Genomic DNA, 19,446 nt, shown 5'->3' with positions numbered 1-19,446 from the left:
AACTGTAGTGATTTAGAATTTTGCTGGGTATAGTAATCTGGGCTGGCATTTGTGTCCTCTTAGGGTCAGTATGATGTCAGTCGTGGCTCTTCTGGCTTTTATAGTCTCTGGTGAGAAGTCTGGTGCAATTCTTATAGGTCTGTCTTTATAGGTTACTTGACCTTTTTCCTTTACTGCTTTTAGTATTTTTTCTTTGTTTTGTGCATTTGATATTTTGATTGTTATGTGACAGTAGGTATTTCTTTTCTGGTCTAGTCTATTTGGTGTTCTGTCGGCTTCTTGTATGTTTATGGTCATCTCGTTCTTTAGGTTAGGGAAGTTTTCCTCAATAATTTTGTTGAAGATATTTACTGACCCTTTAAGTTGGGAATCTTCACTCTCATCAATACCTATTATCCTTAGGTTTGGTCTTCTCATTGTGTCCTGGATTTCCTGGATGTGTTGGGTAAGGAGTTTTTTGCATTTTGCATTTTCTTTGACAGTTGTGTCAATGTTTTTCATGGTATCTTCTTCACATGAGATTCTCTCTTCTATCTCTTGTATTTGGTTGGTGATGCTTGCATCTATGACTCCTGATCTCTTTCCTCAGTTTTGTATCTCTATGGTTGTCTCCCTTTCAGATTTCTTTATTCTTTCTATTTCCATTTTCATATCCTGAATGGTTGTGTTTAATTCCTTCATTGTGTTTTCTTGCAGTTCTTTAAGGGATTTCTCTATTTCCTCTTTAAGGGCTTCTACCTGTTTACTTGTACTCTCCTGTACTTCTTTAATTGAGTTACTTATGTCCTTCTTAAAATCCTCTATCATCATCATGAGAAGTGATTTTAATTCTGAATCCTGCTTTTCTGGTGTGATGGGGTGTCCAGGGCTTCCTATTGTGAGAGAACTGGGTACTGATAATGCTAAGTAACTTTGGTTTCTGTTGCTTACATTCTTGTCCTTGCCTTTCGCCATCTGGTTAACTCTATTGTTACCTGCCCTCTCTGTGTCTGACTGGAGTCTGTATTTCCAGTTATCTTGCTTGTGTCAGAACTCCTCAAAGTCCAGATGTCTCTGTGGTCTTATGATACTAAGCTCCTAGGTGGAAGAACTCGTGGGACTCAGGCCACCTCTGGGATCTGGAAATCCTGCTGCTCTGGGTACAGTGGTTCCTCTAGGATGGCTCAGGATATGGTGTCTCCACAAGTGCAAACCAGCTAGGTGTCTGCTGCTCTGAGTGCAGTGGCTCCTCTAGGATGACTCAGGATTCAGTATCTCCACAGGAGGAGACCAGCTCTGTGTCTGCCCCAGCCAAGAGGACCGGGGAGGGGTGAAAGGGAAGTGGCATTCCAGAGGGGTGGGGCTTGGGTGGCTGGTGGGTCCTGAGAGTCCCTGGCTCCCAGTTGTATCTCTGGGGCGTAGCTAGTGGGACTGGGTTCTTACCTGCTGCTCTGTGTGCAGTTACTCCTCTAGGATGGCTCAGGATTCAGTATCTAACTCCACAGAAGGAGACCAGCTATGTGTCTTCCCCAGCCACAAGGAGCCCCTTACTGCTGAAAGCCTGTGTGTCAGAACTCCAGTTTTCACTGTGGTGAATTTCAGTATGGAATGTTGTGGTACACGGTCAGCCCAGGCCTGAAGGATCCTGTCCCTGGCTGTTCCTTGGTTCCTGTGTCCTGATGACTCTGGGCTGGTCCCTCGTGGTCCAGGAATTTGAGTAGAAGTGGTGGGGTTACCAGTGCTCATAGGTGTGCCACCACTCCTGGGAGTCCAGTTCTCTCCCGATGGTATTTGGGTATGGAGCATTGTGGCACAGGATCAGCTCTGAGCATAGACAGAAATCAGGAGGTTCCTGTTCAAGGATCCTCCTCTGTTCCTGTGTCCTGAGGTCTCCGGGAGCGTTTCTCAGAGCAGAATTCACGGTCTTACCTGTGCTCACAGGTGCACGAGCCCTCCTGGGAGACCAGCTCTCTCTCAGCAGTATTTGGGTATTGAGTGCTGTGGCAGAGTATCAGATCTGGGCACAGAGGGAAACACCCTCCCCCCTTTCTTTTCAACCCCCTTTCCCTTACCTAAGGAGAAAGAGAGAAAAAGTGAAGGAAAGAGAAAAGAAATCCACGAATCTAACTTCTTTGTTTCATTTTTCCAATACAACACCATCATTAATTGAAGTTTATCCCCTGAAATGACACCATATCTATAACTGATAAAATGACCAAAACTCTCCACTGAAACTGGAATGACAGTCTTGTTATAATTGCTCCATGTTGATTTGTGGGTGCAGATTTTTTTTTTGCTGGGCCCAAGAAAATTAGAAAATTGGTTAAATCAAAAGAAAGCTTGCTGTCATCATTTGTTGTCTAGTCTCTATATGTTGACTATGTGAACTCTTTAGTAGATTAGTCTGAAAGCCTGGATGAAGAGGTCATCTGAGATTAACAGTCCTTTCTGAGGATGTTTCAGAAGCAAGTCTTTGGAAAAAGCATCCATTTGAGGTAGGATTGATCAGGGACCTGGAACAGCATGTATCAGCATCTCAGCATCCCTGAGGGTGAGTCCTGTCAGTGTTGCCCTCCTGGTCTTCCATTCTGCAATTTATAAACCATACAAGCAATACCTAGTTCTGTAAGAACATGTGTATGGAATGTGCAGGGTGCAGACCAGGATGCCAGGAAGTGCATGCTAACAGGAGTCTGATACAGCTGTGTCCTTAGAGGTCTCCCAGAGCCTGACATATACAGATTCAGGTGCTCACAGTTAATCAAAGAACTGTTCATGGGGTTCCCAATGAAGAAGTTAGAAAGAAGACTGAAGGAGTTGATGGGGCTTGTGGCCACATTAGGGGAGCTGCAATGCCAACCAACCAGATCTCCCAGGGTCTAAACCACCAGCCTTTGACCACATAGGCAGGGACCCATGACTCCAGCTCTATATGTAGCAAAGAATGGCCTTGTTAGGCATAGATGGGAGAGGAGATCCTTGATCCAATGAAGGCTGGATGCTCAGTGTGGGGGAATTCAAGGGTGGGGAGGTGGGAGTGGGTGGGTGGGTGGGGGCACATCCTCATAAAAGCAGGAGGAGGGTTCATGGGATGGGGGTTTCTGGGTGGGGGGGAATGGGGAAAGTGGATAACATCTGAAATATAAATAAAATATTCAATAAAAAAGAACATTTATATGCAATGTTCAGGGTGTACAGATCAATAAAAGTGACTTTCTTATCTTTATTGGAATAGACTAAATACATCTGTATTTCTTATTAGTTAGTTTGGATTATATGTCAGAGTGTAATGTTATTTTTATCTATACCATTCAAAAGAGTTGTATAAAATGTTTTGAGGATTTTGTAGTAAACAAGATCTATTGGTTATGTAAAATACATAATTTTTTGTCTCAGCCAGTTTCAGAGCTGTTCTTAAGTAGCTGGATCAGCACATAAGTTACCTATCTTGTTGATCTTGTCAATCTCCTTATCTTTGTCTGTAGACAAATTATTTAGGGGCTTTTACCTGGCCAAATATTATTTTAAATAATTTGGATGGAAGATATAGCTTTTCTTTTCCTATTGGAACAAACGTAAAAATCTCCTCCACCTAATGTATCTCCTTTTTACATTTTAGAATTAGTGAGACAAATTGTTATTTGTCTCATTAACTTTTAAAAAGTTGAAAGACAGTAAACCACATTTTAAACCATCAGTGGAGCTGTCATATCACCCTTCTATTCTATGAGCATTTCCTTCAAAGACCTGTTAAGTTTTTTCATAGTGGCGTGACCTGTAATACTGTGAGCTATATTTGGAATAGGCTTCATCCCACAATGCCCATGAATTTTAATGAACATTATGTCTGAGCATCATCAATTTTGGTCTGTAAAGTCATCTCTAAATAGCCATTGTCTTAATAAATGTGCAGTCTCAGAGTCATCCCCCCTCAGAACTCAATGCAGAAGTCCTTTTGAACCCCAAACATGTATTAATTGTATGAAATATCAACATGTGTACATACATCAATTCTCTAAACTTTATAAAATGAATCACACAATCCATTATATGGCATTGCTTTAAGTTGGCAACAATAAGCAGAATCTGGATTTTTAATTCAATATATTATATCTCTATGGGCTGCCATCATAATTTCTCAAGCCCCTATGGACCTTTCAGTGTGGAGCTGTGTTTTTTTTTTTTTTTTTATATCATTTAAGTTCCAGATTGGATTCCTCTGAGGGTTTCTTATTTTGATTTAAAGAGTATTTCCACATCAGTTTTATGGCCTGTAATCTAGTATTTAATTTCTCAGCCTTTTCTTTCTCCAAGTCTGTCTTATTGTGATTTCTCCCAAAGAGGACATATAGAACTGTAATCTTTGAGCAAACCAGCCATTTGTATGCTGATAAATGAAATAAGGTCATATTGAATCCAGATTCAGTGTGTCATTGTGCTTCCTTCCTTCCAAAATATAGAAAACATTTTTGCTCTTGAATTTTAAAACTTTTCCCTAAAGACTTTGTTTTCTTTTGTTTTTTTTCTTACAAAAGAAAAAAATTAATTAGGGCTGGCTTACAATTTCAGAGGTTCATTATCATCATGGCAGGAAGCATGGGAGCCTACAGCCATATATGGTATTGGAGTCAGAGCTGAGAGTTCTACATCTTGATCCAAAGGCAGTCAGAAGAAGACTATCCTCCTTAAGTAGCCAGGAGGTTAACGGAATTTTATTCTGGGTAGAACTAAAGCATAGGAGACCTCAAAGCCCATCCCCTCAGTGACACACTCCCTCAAACAAGCCCATAGTTACAGGGCATATCTTTGAATAGTGCATTCCCTGTGGGGCAAGCATTCAAACACACAAGTGTGTGGGGACCAAATCTATTCAAACCACCACACTCATGGTCCTTCATCAATAGTAAACTTAAGTAAGACAGACAACTATCTGGTAAATCTTCAAAAGCCCTGAATGTTGACTTTCAACATCTGCAGCCTATCATTCTGTAGGAATCTATTTCCAGTGACATTTTGGGTTGACTACCTCTTAGCATGTTTCTTAAGAGTTGCTAAATTTTTCTGCATAATGTAGACATAATGACTGTACATGTCTCATTTCCTTATCCAAATTCACTTAAACTGTGACTTGTGGTAGATAATTCCTTGTAGAATAATTTCTCCCCAAAAGAATGATTCCGTTTTCTGTCTTCTCATGATGGTTTGTTCCCATTGTGCTGCTACTGCACATGATGGTTTTGTCTCCACTGTCTTCCCTCAAAGACCATGGGCTCTTTCACAGTGCAGTCCATTCCCCAGGACCCACAAAGGACACAACATAAGTAATTAATAAGTGCCTTGGAAATTGTTACTATTGATTAAGGAGGATAAAGGGCTATCAAATGAGGCTTCTAATATTGTCTGTTACTTTTCCTGAAATATGATGAGAAAATAAAAATTACTGTATTACTTTACAGATACAATTACCACAGAGTTATTACAATCATGGAACAAGGAGGAGGCTAAAAGCCAATTTGTTCCGGGTCATACTCACACTACACTTCTAATTGTGCTGTGTAGTTCAAAAGGCCACTGTTCTAAATTTAGGTTTAAAGATGTTCAGAATGGTCTTTAGTGTTTTTTATTTTCTTTTAATTGATATTTTCTTTATTTACATTTCAAATGTTATTCCATTTCCAGGTTTCCCCTCCTGTAAACCCCTATCCAAATCCCCATCCACCAGCCTCTATGAGGGTGCTCCGTCACCCACCCACCCACTCCTGCCTTTGTGACCTGGCATTCCCCTACACTGGGACATTGAACCCCCACAGTAGACAAAGGGCAGCTTCTCCCAGTGATGTCTAACAAGACCATCCTCTGCCACATATGATGCTGGAGCCATAGGTCCCACCATGTGTACACTTTAGTTGTTAGTCCAGTCCCCAGGATCTCTGGGGAGTCTGGCCAATTGACATTATTGCTCCTCCCACAGGGCTGCAAACTCCTCAGCTCCTTTAGTCCCTTTGTCAAACTCCCCCATCAGGGACCCTGTGCCCAGTCCAGTGGTTGGCTGTGAGCATCTGCTTCTGTATTTGTCAGGCTCTGGAAAATCGTCTCAGTAGACATCCATATCAGGCTCCTGTCAGCATGCACTTCCCATCATCTACAATAGGCTCAGGGTTTGACAACTTTATATTTGATGGGTCTCCAGGTGGGGCTAGTGGGTTTTTTAAATGAGCTACTATTTAGTCCCTGAAAATTCAGTTGTGATTTAAAACAATGATGTCTGCATTTCTCTTAATTTAGCTTTATAACTTGGTATTTTGCTTAATCTTTCAAATAACTAAAATAATGAAGCTATTACCATTTGACTTTGTATAATATAAACTTATCAGTTTTGGATTTTAAATATATATCCCACTTTCCTCTTTCCTTTTTTACTAATCATTGTATTCATTTACATTTCAAATGATATCCCCCTTCCTGGTTACCCTCCACAAATCCCCATCCCTTCTTCCCTCTCCTCCCTCCCCTTTGCCTCTATGAGAGTGCTCCTCCATCCACTCATCTACTCCTGCATCACTGCTCTAGCATCCCCTACACTGAGGCATCAGTCTCCACAGGACCAAGGGCTTCCTCTCCCATTGATGTTGTATAAGGCCATTCTCTGCTACACATATATCTAGAACCATGGATCCCTCCATGTATACTCTTTGGATGTGTTTTAGTCTCTGGGAGCTCTGGGTGTTCCAGTTAGCTGATATTGTTCTTGCTATGGAGTTGCAATTCTCTTGAGCTCCTTCAGTCCTTCTCCTAGTTCTTCCATCGGGGTAACCTTCCTCAGTTCAATGGTTGGCTGTATTTGCATCAGTTTTGGTCAGGTGCTGCTAGAACCTCTCAGGGAACAGCCATACCAGGCTCCTGTCAGCAAGCATTTCTTGGCATCAGCAATAGTGTAGGGGATTGGTGTCTGCATTTGGGGTGGACTCCTCTGTCTTTGTTTTGGACAAAAATTTGTTTCTTTGTTTTGGGTTAAAAATTTTGAGATATGTGGGTGGACCCAACCCTCAACTGGGCCCATGGCGATCTACTGGAGGTGGTTTCTATAGGTTGTATCTCCTCTTTGTTGATTATTTTGGCCAACTCGATAAATATTGTGTCCTGGGAGACTCTCATTTCCCTGGAGTCTGGAAGTTTCTAGTGGCTATCCCCAGTTCCCCATCCCCCATACTGCATGTTATTAACCAATTTCCTAACCCTCTGTACTTCTTTCCTTTCCCTTTCAATACCTGATCCTGCCCACCTTTTTTCCTTCCCTCTTTCCCTCCCAGATCCCTCTGTCCCTGTACCTCCTGTGATTGTTTTGTCCCCCTTTCTATGTAGGATTGTAACATCTACATTTTTGTCTTCCTTCTCTTTATACTCTGTATGGTTGTGGATTGTATTGTGGGCATTCTGAGCTTTTGGGCTGATATCCACTTATCAGTGAGTATGTACAATGTGTGCCCATTTTTGCCTTGGTTACCACACTCAGGGTAATATTTTCTAGTTCCACTCATTAACCTGTGAATTTCATGGAGTCATATTTTTTATAACTGAGTAGTACTCCATTGTGTAAATATGCCACATTTTCTATATGCATTCTTCTGTTTAAGGACATCTGGGTTCTTTCTAGCTTCTGGCTACTAAAAATAAGGCTGTTATGAACATAGTGGAGCATGTGTTCATGCTATATGTTGGAGCATCTTTTGGGTATATGTCCACTAGTGGTATAGCTGGGTCTTCAGGTAGAACTATTTCCAATTTTCTCATGAAGTGCCAGATTGATTTCCAAAGTTTGCAATCCCACCAGCAATGGCAGAGTGTTCCTCTTTCTCCATATTCTCACCAGCATCTGCTGTCACCTGAGTTTTTGGTCTTAGCCATTCTGACTGGTGTGAAGTGGAATCTCAGGTTTGTTTTGATTTGAATTTCCCTGATGACTAAGGTTGTTGAACATATTTTTAGGTGCTTCTTGGCCTTTAGATATTCCTCAGTTGAGAATTCTTTGTTTATCTCTGTACTCCATTTTTAATAGGGGTATTTGGTTCTCTGGTCTCTCACTTGTTGAGTTCTTTGAATAATTTGGATATTAACTCTCTATCGGATGTAGGATTGGTAAAGATCTTTTCACAATATGTGGGTTGCTGTTTTGTCTTATTGAGATTGCTCTTTTTCCTGGGTCTCCTTGGTCTCCTATGTCCTTGGGGGCAGGGGTTCCGAGTTACACTGGTCATGGGTTGTGGACTCAGCTGACATCCTGGAGGTCAAGCTTCCTATCGGTGTGGGTGAACTATGTGGAGATTCAGAGCCCAGGGGTCACTCCTGGGTCACACAAGCAAACCAGAAAGAATCAGGACTTTTTTTTCTTATATTTAATTAAATGTTTCTCTTTGTGATTTTTTTATAGTTAGCTTCCCTTCTCTTTTATTGTTTTTTAAACTCACTATCTTACCAGTTTAGTCTCTTGGGATTCTTTAGTTTGTACCTTGTGCTGTGTTAGTACTGCATCAGCTCTTTAGCTAGCTCTGGGCTCCTGGCTTGGCCTTTTACCAGCCTCTCTAACCTGATGTGCTTTTGATAAGCTTTAGGCCTTCGTTCCCAGGCATCTTCCAGTAGTCTCTGGCCAATGTGCCCTCCTCCTTTCATGAAGTCTGGTCTTCAATAACAACAAGCACAAGAGAAAACCCACAAACACATGGAAGCTGAACAAGTCTCTACTCAATGATAATTTGGTCAGGGAAGAAATAAAGAAAGAAATTAAAGACTTTTTAGAATTTAGTGAAACTATTCCACAAATCGAAACAGAAGGATCTCTACCTAATTCATTCTATGAAGTCACAATTATGCTTATGCCTAAACCACACAAAGACCCAACAAAGAAAGAGAACTTTAGACCAAATTACCTTATGATTATTGATGCAAAAATACTCAATAAAATTCTTGCAATCCAAATCCAAGAACACATCAAAATGATCACTTATCATGATCAAGTATTCTTTATCACAGGGATGCAGGAATGGTTCAATATAAGGAAATCCATCAATGTATTTGACTATACAAACTATCTCAAAGAAAAAATTCACATGACCATCTCATTAGATGCTGAAAAAGCATTTGACAAAATTCAGTACCCCTTCATGGTAAAAGTCTTGGAAAGATCAGGATTTCAAGGCCCATACCTAAACATAGTAAAAGCAATATACAGCAAACCAGTAGCCAACCTCAAACTAAATGGAGAGAAACTTGAAGCAATCCCACTAAAATCAGGGACTAGACAAGGCTGTCCACTCGCTCCCTAAATATTTAATATAGTACTCAAAGTCCTAGCCAGAGCAATTAGACAACAAAAGGAGATCAAGGGATACAAATTGGAAAAGAAAAAGTAAAAATATCACTATTTGCAGATGATATGATACTATACTTAAATGACCCCACAATTTCCACCAGAGAACTCCTAAACCTGATAAACAACTTCAGCAAAGTGGCTGAATATAAAATTAAACAAATCAGTAGTCTTCCTCTACTGAAAGGATAAACAAGTTGAGAAGGAAATTAAGGGAAATGACACCCTTCATAATTGTTACAAATAATATAAAATACCTTGGTGTGACTCTATCCAAGCAAGTGAAACATCTGTATGACAAGAAATCCAAGTCTCTGAACAAAGAATTCAAAGAATATCTCAGAAGATGGAAAGATCTCCCATGCTCATGGATTGGCAGGAGCAATATATTAAAAATGGCCATCTTGCCATAATCAATATACAGATTCAATTCACTCACCATGAAATTTCCAACTCAATTCTTCATAGAGTTAGGAAGAGCTATTTGGAATAACCAAAAACCCAGAATTGTGAAAACTATTCTCAACAATAAAAGAATTTCTGGGGGAATCATCATCCCTGACTTCAAGGTGTATTACAGAGCAATCATGATAAAAACTGCACTGTACAGTGTAGCTGTCTTCAGACACACAGAGAGGACATTGGATCCCATTACAGATAGTTTTGAACCAGGATATGGAAGCTGAGAATTGAACTCAGGACCTCAGGAAGAGAAGTCAGTGCTCTTAATTGCTGAGCCATCTCTCCAGCCCTGTATTGTTTTTATGAGATATAAAAATTAGTTTAGGGCTGGAGAGATGTCTCAGTGGTTATGCTTCCTACTATTGAGAGGACGTGGGATCAGATTCTAGCCTCTGTATGGCAAATCACAACCACTTGTAAGTCCAGTTCCAGAAGATCAAATGCCTTTTTCTGGAACCTAAGTGCAACAGGCACTTGTGTGCAGCACAGATTTAGATACAGACCTAATATACTATAAAATATAAATAAGAATATTTCTTTTTCTTTTTAAAAGTTTAATTCAGGCGGGCCAGCAGCCGGCCGGGGAGGATGCTGAGGGGTGGCGACTCGGGCCGCCAGAGGGCATAGGGTGGCCGCGGGGGCGCACTCGGGCCGGGCCGCTCGTTTGCACCCTCCTTCCTCAGCAGCTGCAACCGGCAGCACAAGGCCGTGGAGGCCGGGGAGCAGACACGTCGGGCGACCTGAACCTGGAGTGGATCTGCTCGCTGCCGCGCTCCTGGACGTAGGGGATCACTAGGGACGGCCGCGTTTTCTTCATCAAGAGGAGGCCAAGAGTACCACCTGGCTGCACCCGGTCATCGGCGAGGCGGTGGTCACCGGGCACCAGTGGCACAGCACAGATTTGCCCACTGGCTGGGAAGAAGCATAAATGTTTGAAGGTGCAAGATACTATATAAACCACAATGAAAGGAAAGTGACCTGCAAGCATCCAGTCACAGGACAGCCATCCCAGGAAAATTGTATCTTTGTTGTGAATGATCAGACTGTTGCAACCATGACGTCCGAATAAAAGAAGGAGTGACCCATACATAAGTATGATAAATGAAGCTTCCAATTACAACTTGGCTTCAGACTATACGGTGCATCCCATGGGCCCTGTGGGCAGGAGATCATGGGCCTCCAAAAAGGTTCATATTTTTGGAAAGAGATCCAATTCAATTAAAAGGAACCCTAATGCCCCCGTGGTCAGGCGTGGCTGGCTGTACAAGCAGGACAGTACCGGCATGAAGCTGTGGAAGAAAGGCTGGTTTGTGCTTTCTGACCTTTGCCTTTTTTATTACAGAGATGAGAAGGAGGAGGGTATTTTGGGAAGCATCCTGTTGCCTAGTTTTCAGATAGCCATGCTTACTGCTGAGGACCACATCAATCACAAATATGCTTTTAAGGCAGCCCGCCCAAACATGAGGACCTGTTATTTCTGCACCGATACAGGAAAGGAGATGGAGCTGTGGATGAAGGCCATGCTAGATGCTGCTCTGGTGCAGACAGATCCTGTGAAAAGAGTGGACAAGATTACAACTGAAAGTACATCAACTAAAGAAACCAATAACATTCCCAACCACAGAGTTCTCATTAGACCCGAGGTCTAAAACAATCAGAAGAATAAGGAAATAAGCAAAATTGAAGAAAAAAGGGCCTTAGAAGCTGAAAGATACGGATTTCAGAAGGATGGGCAAGCTAGACCATTAACAAAAATTAACAGTGTAAAGTTGAACTCCCTGCCATCAGAATATGAAAGTGGGCCTGCCTGCCCACCTCAGAATGTGCACTACAGACCCATCAATGTGAATAGTTCTGACGGCAAAGCAGTGAATGTCAGCTAGGCAGATGTCCTGGGTGGGAGTCACCCAAACGCAGGGCCCCTAGCCACAGAGGCTGATCTAGCTATTCAGAGAACGAATTCAATGCAACAGCTGGAGCAGTGGATTAAAGTCCAGAAAGGATGGGGACTTGAAGAAGAGCCCAGAGGAATAATTTCTTATCAAACATTGCCAAGAAACATGCCAAGCCACCGAGCACAGATTCTGGCCCGCTACCCTGAAGGTTACCGAACACTCCTAAGAAACAGCAAGACCAGACCTGAGAGTATCTGCAGTGTCACCCCTTCTGGTCATGAGAAGACAGAGCCTGGAGCAGAAGAGAAGCGGCGGTCCATGAGAGATGACACCATGTGACAACTGTACGAGTGGCAGCAGCGCCAGTTTTACCACAAGCAGAGCACCCTCTCTCGGCACAGCTGCCTGAGCAGCCCAAAAGCCGTGGTGAAGGTGTCCGATCAGATAATGCACTCCATCCCCACGTCACCTTCCCATGGCTCAGCCGCTGTTTACCAGGGCTTCTCCCCTCAGTGGACATACAGGTCAGAAGTGTCCTCGCCGATCCAGAGAGGAGATGTGACGATAGACCACAGGCACAGGCCTCATCACCCTAAGCATGTCTATGTACCTGACAGAAGGTCAATGCCAGCTGGCTTAACTTTACAGGCTGAGTCCCCAGAGCCTCCAAGGCAGAACAGTGAGTGTGATAAGCTTACTTATCATATGCTTGCTTTGTTTGCTGCCTCAAAAGACATGAAGCTGACATAGGTTTTTTAAGTGTGACATCACCTACAAAACTCCTTTTTAAGAAAGATTCAACATGAGAAGAACATAGACTAATATAGCCATGTCGCTATCTCTGTGGCTGCCTTCCCCTAAATGTCCAAATAAAGGAGCACATTTAAAGTTTACTATTAAAATAAAATAAAATAAAATAAATAAAATAAAATAAAATAAAATAAAATAAAAGTTTAATTCAGAAAGATCATGGTGCTCCTGCAACTCATTTCATTTACAGCAGAGCAATGACCGTGCACTCCTCACATGGAACCTCTGAATAACAGAACTTGATGATTTCACAGGGACAACCACAAAATCACTTGGGATACACTGGCAATACCCTAGGGAATTCTTTGCTAGACCTAACTGCCATAGGATGTCATGAGAGCAGGTGTCCTTAAGAACTGCAACCCAGCTTTTCTGAGCTGATTTGCATATTGAGACATTAGCCACAGTGCAGAGTCCTCAGACAATCTTTAAAGGTAGCATGTCACCGCCCCAGAAGCAGCTTCTAGTCCAGCTCTCAGAGATGGGGACAACTGCTTTCTTGCTGTTGTTATTGCTGCTCTGGAATGCAGATGAGAGCGTCCCATGTTCAAAGCAACCACTGTGGACATCACTGTTTTCCATGCCTTTGTGTTCTGATCATTGAAATTATGGCATTCAAGTGGTGTCATGGTTCTCTTTTATATTATGGCCTCCCAGAGTGTAGCTCATAACTACTGTTACACATTCCACCTATAGGGCATGCTTTCAGTATATCTTCGACAGAAAAGTGTGCTTAGCATTTCAGGTTCCAATGTGGATATTGTGCTGACCCTGTCTCCAGTGTTTTTGCCTGTGTCTCTAGGGCCGAGAACCACCATCTCCTACAGGGCCAGCTAGAGTATCACTATATTTACTTTTAATCATATAAACTGATATCAACAAATACCAGGACAGCTACCCAAACTCCTCATCTACGGAGCATCTAACATAGCATCTGAGGTCTTTGACAGGCTCAGTGGCAATGAGTTGGGACAGACTTCACCCTCATCATACATCCTGTGGAGGCTGATGATGCTGCATCCTATCACTGTCAGCACAGCGTGGAGTTTCCTTCCACAGTGCTCCAGAGACAAACAAAAATCTGTCTAGCAGGTCATTGAGCCTCAGTCTCTGAGCTGTATCTTTTCTCAGTCATTTCAACCATGGGGTTTTATAAGTCTTGTTCCTAAAAAGGCTGAAGCTGTGAAACAGTGATTTATTAAAATGATACGTGTGTTTGTCTGATCCTGTATGCTTTGTATTTTTCAATTTGTTTCTTTATTAAAGTCCTTCTTGTTTTCATGCAATCACATGTGGACATTCTCACTGTAATGTCACATTTCCATTTTTATTTGCTTAAGGTTTTCATAATTTCTTTTTACTGGATCACACAGGGAAGCCTCCCTAAGCTGCTTTACTGCTTAGCTTCTGATCTCATCTCTGTGTCCATCACGGATGCTCATCCATGTTCTTAGACTCATTAGCTCTTCTTTTCTCCCCACCAAATACTCACATCTTTCTCTACAGTATCTTCCACAATGTGGCCACTTTTTCTTTTGTCTTCTTTCACTTTGTGCTGTCTTCTCTTCTGGGAGGAGTACTGAATCCCACTCTATATCCCAAGCTGATCTTTGAATCACTATCTAGACCCAAGTGATCCTGAATTTGCAGCTTATTTGCCCCTTTCTGTTACTGTATGATTACATGATACCATAACCAGCTCCTCTTCATTTTCTATTTTTCCACCATTCCATATGCATGAACTCTAGAGGCCAAAGACTGTACAGTCATGATCATGTGAGGCTTATTTCCTAGACACACTGCAATTCTTCATGAGCCTTCTTTGTGAAACTCTTTGTTCTCTATATGGAGTGGGAATCCTCAACAGAGTGATTATGAGCAAGTTTTCTCAGATACACATCTCTGAGTTTTTCAATCTTACAGTCTTTGCTCAGGACATTGAAACTGTATTGTATTAGTTTCCCTTTGCCATACAATAAGTTCATACAAATGTAGTGACTTATGATTATAAAACCTTTAGTCTTGGTGGAGTTTGTCTGGGTTCTATCCTCAGAGTCTTACAGGCTACTGTCAAGGCTGCATTCTCATCTAGGCATGCAAAGAATCTACTTCTAAGGCCAGTGAGGATGTTCCACAACTTCATTTTTTAAAATTTTGAAATATGGTCTCACTAAGTTTCCCAAGATAACTTTTGGTTTGCAAATGTCCTGACTCAACCACTCATGTGCCAGGATTGAAGCCTCATATACCCTATTCAATTGTTTTCACTGTTACTGATGGTAAGTGCAGTAAGAACATGGTATTGTACTGGGTGGTTTTGTGTGTCAACTTGACACAGGCTGGAGTTATCACAGAAAAAAGATCTTCATTGAGAGAATGCCTCTATGAGGTCCAGCTTTAAGGCATTTTCTCAATTAGTGATCAAGGGGAATGGGCCCATTGTGGGTGGTGCCATTTCTGGGCCGGTAATAATGGGTTCTATAAGAAAGCAAGCTGAGCAGGGCAGAGGAATCAAGCCAGTAACATCCCTCCATAACCTCTGCATCAGCTCCTGCTTCCTGACCTGCTTGAGTTCCAGTCTCAACTTCCTTTGATGATGAACAGCAATGTGGAAAGTATAAGCTGAATTAACCCTTTCCTCCCAACTTGCTTCTTGCTCATAATGTTTGTGCAGGAATAAAAACCCTGACTAAGGGCAGGTGTAGAAGATTTCAAGAATACTACTTTTCAGTCTGGCCCAGGAGAATTTGAGCTCTATCCTCAAGCCAACGAAAGAAAAATTGTATTCAAATGAACAGTGAGTGTTTTCTGAACAAAATCCATATAGTGAGTCATAGAGCAAAATTTGACACATATATGTGATTTTTATTTTTATTATCTCCGAATAATATTCCTTGCACATATGTACCATTTCTATTACCCATTCCTCTGTTGATAGCCAGTAGGTTTATTTAAATGCTTACTTTTGTGAATAGTGCAGCAATAAACAGGGATGTGGGTGTGTATGTATTTAATGATGACTTAGATTTGTTCAGGAATGTACCTAGTATATGTACAACTGAATCATGTATATGCATGACTTCTTCAGGACATTCCATACAGTAGCCTTTAGTTTCTGTATCCAGTTGCAGTTCTTCAATAGTACATACTGTTTGCTCCTTCTGTATAGTCATCCCATCATTTCTACTCATTTACATACTGTAATTTTTATTAATTATTTAAGTGAAGTGATTTTATGATTTTTTAAAATTATTGAATATTTCATTTATTCACGTTTCAAATGTTATTTCCTTTACCCATGTCTCCTGCAAAACCCCCCTATTCCATCTCTGCTTCCCCACTCACCTACTCACTCCTGCCTCTCTACCCTGGCATTCACTTACATTGGGGCATCAAACCTTCACAGGACCAGACAAGGCTATATTCTGCTATATACTGGGCTGAAGCCATGGGTCCCTCCATGTGTACTCTTTGGTTGGTGGTTTAGTCCGTGGGAGCTTTGGGGCCTCTGGCTGGTTGATATTATTGTTCTTCTTATGGGGCTACAAACTCTTTCAGCTCCTTCAGTCCTTTCTCTTACTCATCCATTGAGATCCCTGTGCTCAGTCCAATGGTTGGCTCCAATCATCAGCTTCTGTACTTGTCAGGCTCTGGCAGAACCTCTCAGAAGACATCTATATCAGGTTCCTGTCAGTAGGCACCTTTTGGCATCTACAGTAGTGTCTGAGTTTGGTGCCTTTATATGGCTTAGATCTCCATGTGGGGCAGTCTTTGTATGGCTATACCCTCAGTCTCTGCTCCAGAATTTGTCCCAGTATTTTCTTTAGACCAGAGCAATTTTGGTTTAAAAATTTTGAGATAATTAGGTGGCCCTATCCACCAACCAGGGGCTTTGCCTAACATTTGGGTACAGTTTCTACAGGTTTTACCTCTAGCCAGCATGTCTTCCTAGATGTAGGAGGCTTGGAGTTATTCACAAAACCATGCCCTTCCCGGTCCTTTTGGCTTGTGCAGACACATAACTGGTCAGCTCCTGTGGAGGTACAGAATCCTGAGACATCCTAGAGGAGCCACTGCACTCAGAGCATCAGACAACTAGCTGGTCTGCTCTTGTGGAGACACCAGATCCTGAACCATCCTAGAGGAACCACTGCACTCAGAGCAGCAGGATTTCAGGATCCCAGAGGCAGCCTGAGTCCAAGGAGTTCTTCCACCCAGGAGCTTAGGATCATAAGACCACAAAGACATCTGGACTTTGAGGAGTTCTGACACAAGCAAGATAACTGGAAAGACATACTCCAGTGAGACACAGTGTGTGCAGGTAACAATAGAGTAAACCAGATGGTGAAAGGCAAGTGCAAGAACATAAGCAACAGAAACCAAAGTTATTTGGCATCATCAGAACCTAGTTCTCCCACCATAGGAAGCCCTGGAGATCCCATCACACTGGAAAAGCAGGATTTAGAATTAAAATCACTTCTCATGACAATGAAGAGATTTTTAAGAAGGACATAAGTAATTCCCTTAAAGATGTAAAGGAGAGCACAAGTAAACAGGTAGGAGCCCTTAGAGAGGAAACACAAAAATCCCTTAAACAACTGCAAGAAAACACAATGAAGTAATTGAACAAAACCATCCTGGATCTAAAAATGGAAAGAAAAACAATAAAGAAATGTCAAAGGGAGACAACCCTGGAGTTAGAAAACCTAGGAAAGAGATCAGGAGTCATAGACGAAAGCATCACCAACAGAATACAAGAGATAGAAGAGAGAATCTCATGTGCAGAGGATACCATGGAAAACATTGACACAACTGTCAAAGAAAATGCAAAATGCAAAAAGCTCCTTAACCAAAACATCCAAGAAATTCAGGACACAATGAGAAGATCAAACATAAGGATAGTAGGTATAGATGAGAGTGAAGATTCCCAACTTAAAGGGCCAGTAAATATCTTCAACAAAATTATTGAGGAAAACTTCCCTAACCTAAAGAACAAGATGCCCATAAACATACAAGAAGCCTACAGAACATCAAATATACTAGACCAGAAAAGAAATACTTCCTGCCACATAATAATCAAAACATCAAATGCACAAAACAAAGAAAAAATGCTAAAAGCAGTAAGGGAAAAAGGTCAAGTAACATATGAAGGCAGACTTTTAAGAATTACACCAGACTTCTCATCAGAGACTATAAAAGCCAGAAGAGCCTGTACTGACATCATAGAGACCCTAAGAGAACAAAAATGCCAGCCCAGACTACTATACCCAGCAAAATTCTAAATCACTATAAATGGTGAAACCAAGATATTCCATGACACAACGAAATTTGCACATTATTTTCACACAAACCCAGTACTTCAAAGGATAATTGAGGGAAAATGCCAACACAAGGAGAGAAACTACAATCAAGAAAAAGCAAGGAAATAATCTTCCAACAACCCCAAAAGAAGATAGCTATACAAACGTAAGTCTACCTCTAATAACAAAAATAACAGGAAGCAACAATCATTTTTCCATAATATCTGTTAACATCAATGGACTCAATTCTCCAATAAAAAGACACAGACTATCAGCCTGGCTACACAAACAGGACCCAGAATTTTGCTGCATACAGGAAACACACCTCAGTGACAAAGACAGACACTACCTCAGAATAAAAGGATGGAAAACAATTTTCCAAGCAAATGGTCCCAAGAAACAAGCTGGAGTAGCCATTCTAATATCAAGTAAAATCGACTTTCAACCAAAAGTAATCAAAAAAGATAAGGAAGGACACTTTATACTCTACAATTCTGAACATCTATGCTCTAAATGCAAGGGCACCTACATACACTAAAAAAAACTTTACTAAAGCTCAAAACACACATTACACCTCACACAATAATGAGGGGGGGAGTTTAACTCACCATTTCCAGCAATGGACAGGTCATGGAAATAGAAACTAAACAAAGACACATTGAAATTAACAGAAGTTATGAACCAAATGGATTTAACAAATATCTATAGAACATTTCATCCTAAAACAAAAGAGTATTCCTTTTTCTCATAACCTCAAGGTACTTTCTCCAAAATAGACCATATAAGTGGTCACAAAACAGGCCTCTACAGATACAAAACGATTGAAATAATCCCTTGCATCCTATCAGATCACCACAGACTATGGCTGGTCTTTAATAATGACAAAACCAATGGAAAACCAACATGCACATGGAAACTGAACAACGCTCTACTCAATGATGACTTGGTCAAGGGAGAAATAAAGAAAGAAATTAAAGACTTGTTAGAATTTAATGAAACTGAGGACAAATCATACCAAACCTTGTGGGACTCCATGAAGGCAGTGCTACAGAGGAAAACTCATAGCTCTAAGTGTCTACAAAAAGACACTGGAGAGAACATACATTAACAACTTGACGGCACACCTGAAAGCTCTAGAACAAATCAAAGCAAATACACCCTAGAGGAGTAGACGGCAAGAAACAATAATAATAATAACAATAATAATAATAAAAAACCCTCAGGTCTGAAATCAACCAAGTAGAAACAGAAAGAACTATACAAAATATCAACAAAACCAGGAGTTGGTTCTTTGAAAAACTCAACAAGAGATAAACCCTTAGCCAGAATAACCAGAGGGCACAGAGACAGTATCCAAATTAATAAAATCAGAACTGAAAAGGGAGACATAACAACAGAAACAGAGGAAATTCAAAAAATTATCAGATCCCACTATAAAGGCCTATACTCAACAAAACTGGAAAATCTGGATGAAATGGGCAATTTCCTAGACACATACCAAGTACCAAATTAATTCAGGAGCAAATAAACCATCTAAACAGTCCCCTTACCCCTAAAGAAATAGCAGCAGTCATTAAAAGTGTCCCCACAAAAGAAAGCCCAGGTCCAGATGGTTTTAGTGCAGAATTCTATCAGA

At 41.2% G+C, this 19,446-nt stretch overlaps 1 pseudogene and 1 gene segment (V, D, J or C); both read left to right on the top strand.

Moving 5' to 3' along the window:
- Positions 1 to 19,446, top strand: part of LOC114634288 — a 153,807-nt gene that overhangs the window by 84,630 nt on the left and 49,731 nt on the right.
- Positions 10,845 to 12,439, top strand: LOC114634303 (annotated as a pseudogene).

Source organism: Grammomys surdaster, unplaced genomic scaffold (assembly GCF_004785775.1).
Source record: "Grammomys surdaster isolate TR1022 unplaced genomic scaffold, NIH_TR_1.0 931, whole genome shotgun sequence".
NCBI lineage: Eukaryota > Metazoa > Chordata > Mammalia > Rodentia > Muridae > Grammomys > Grammomys surdaster.
The sequence above is the reverse complement of the archived record's forward strand: the minus strand, read 5'-3'. Positions and strand labels throughout refer to the sequence as shown.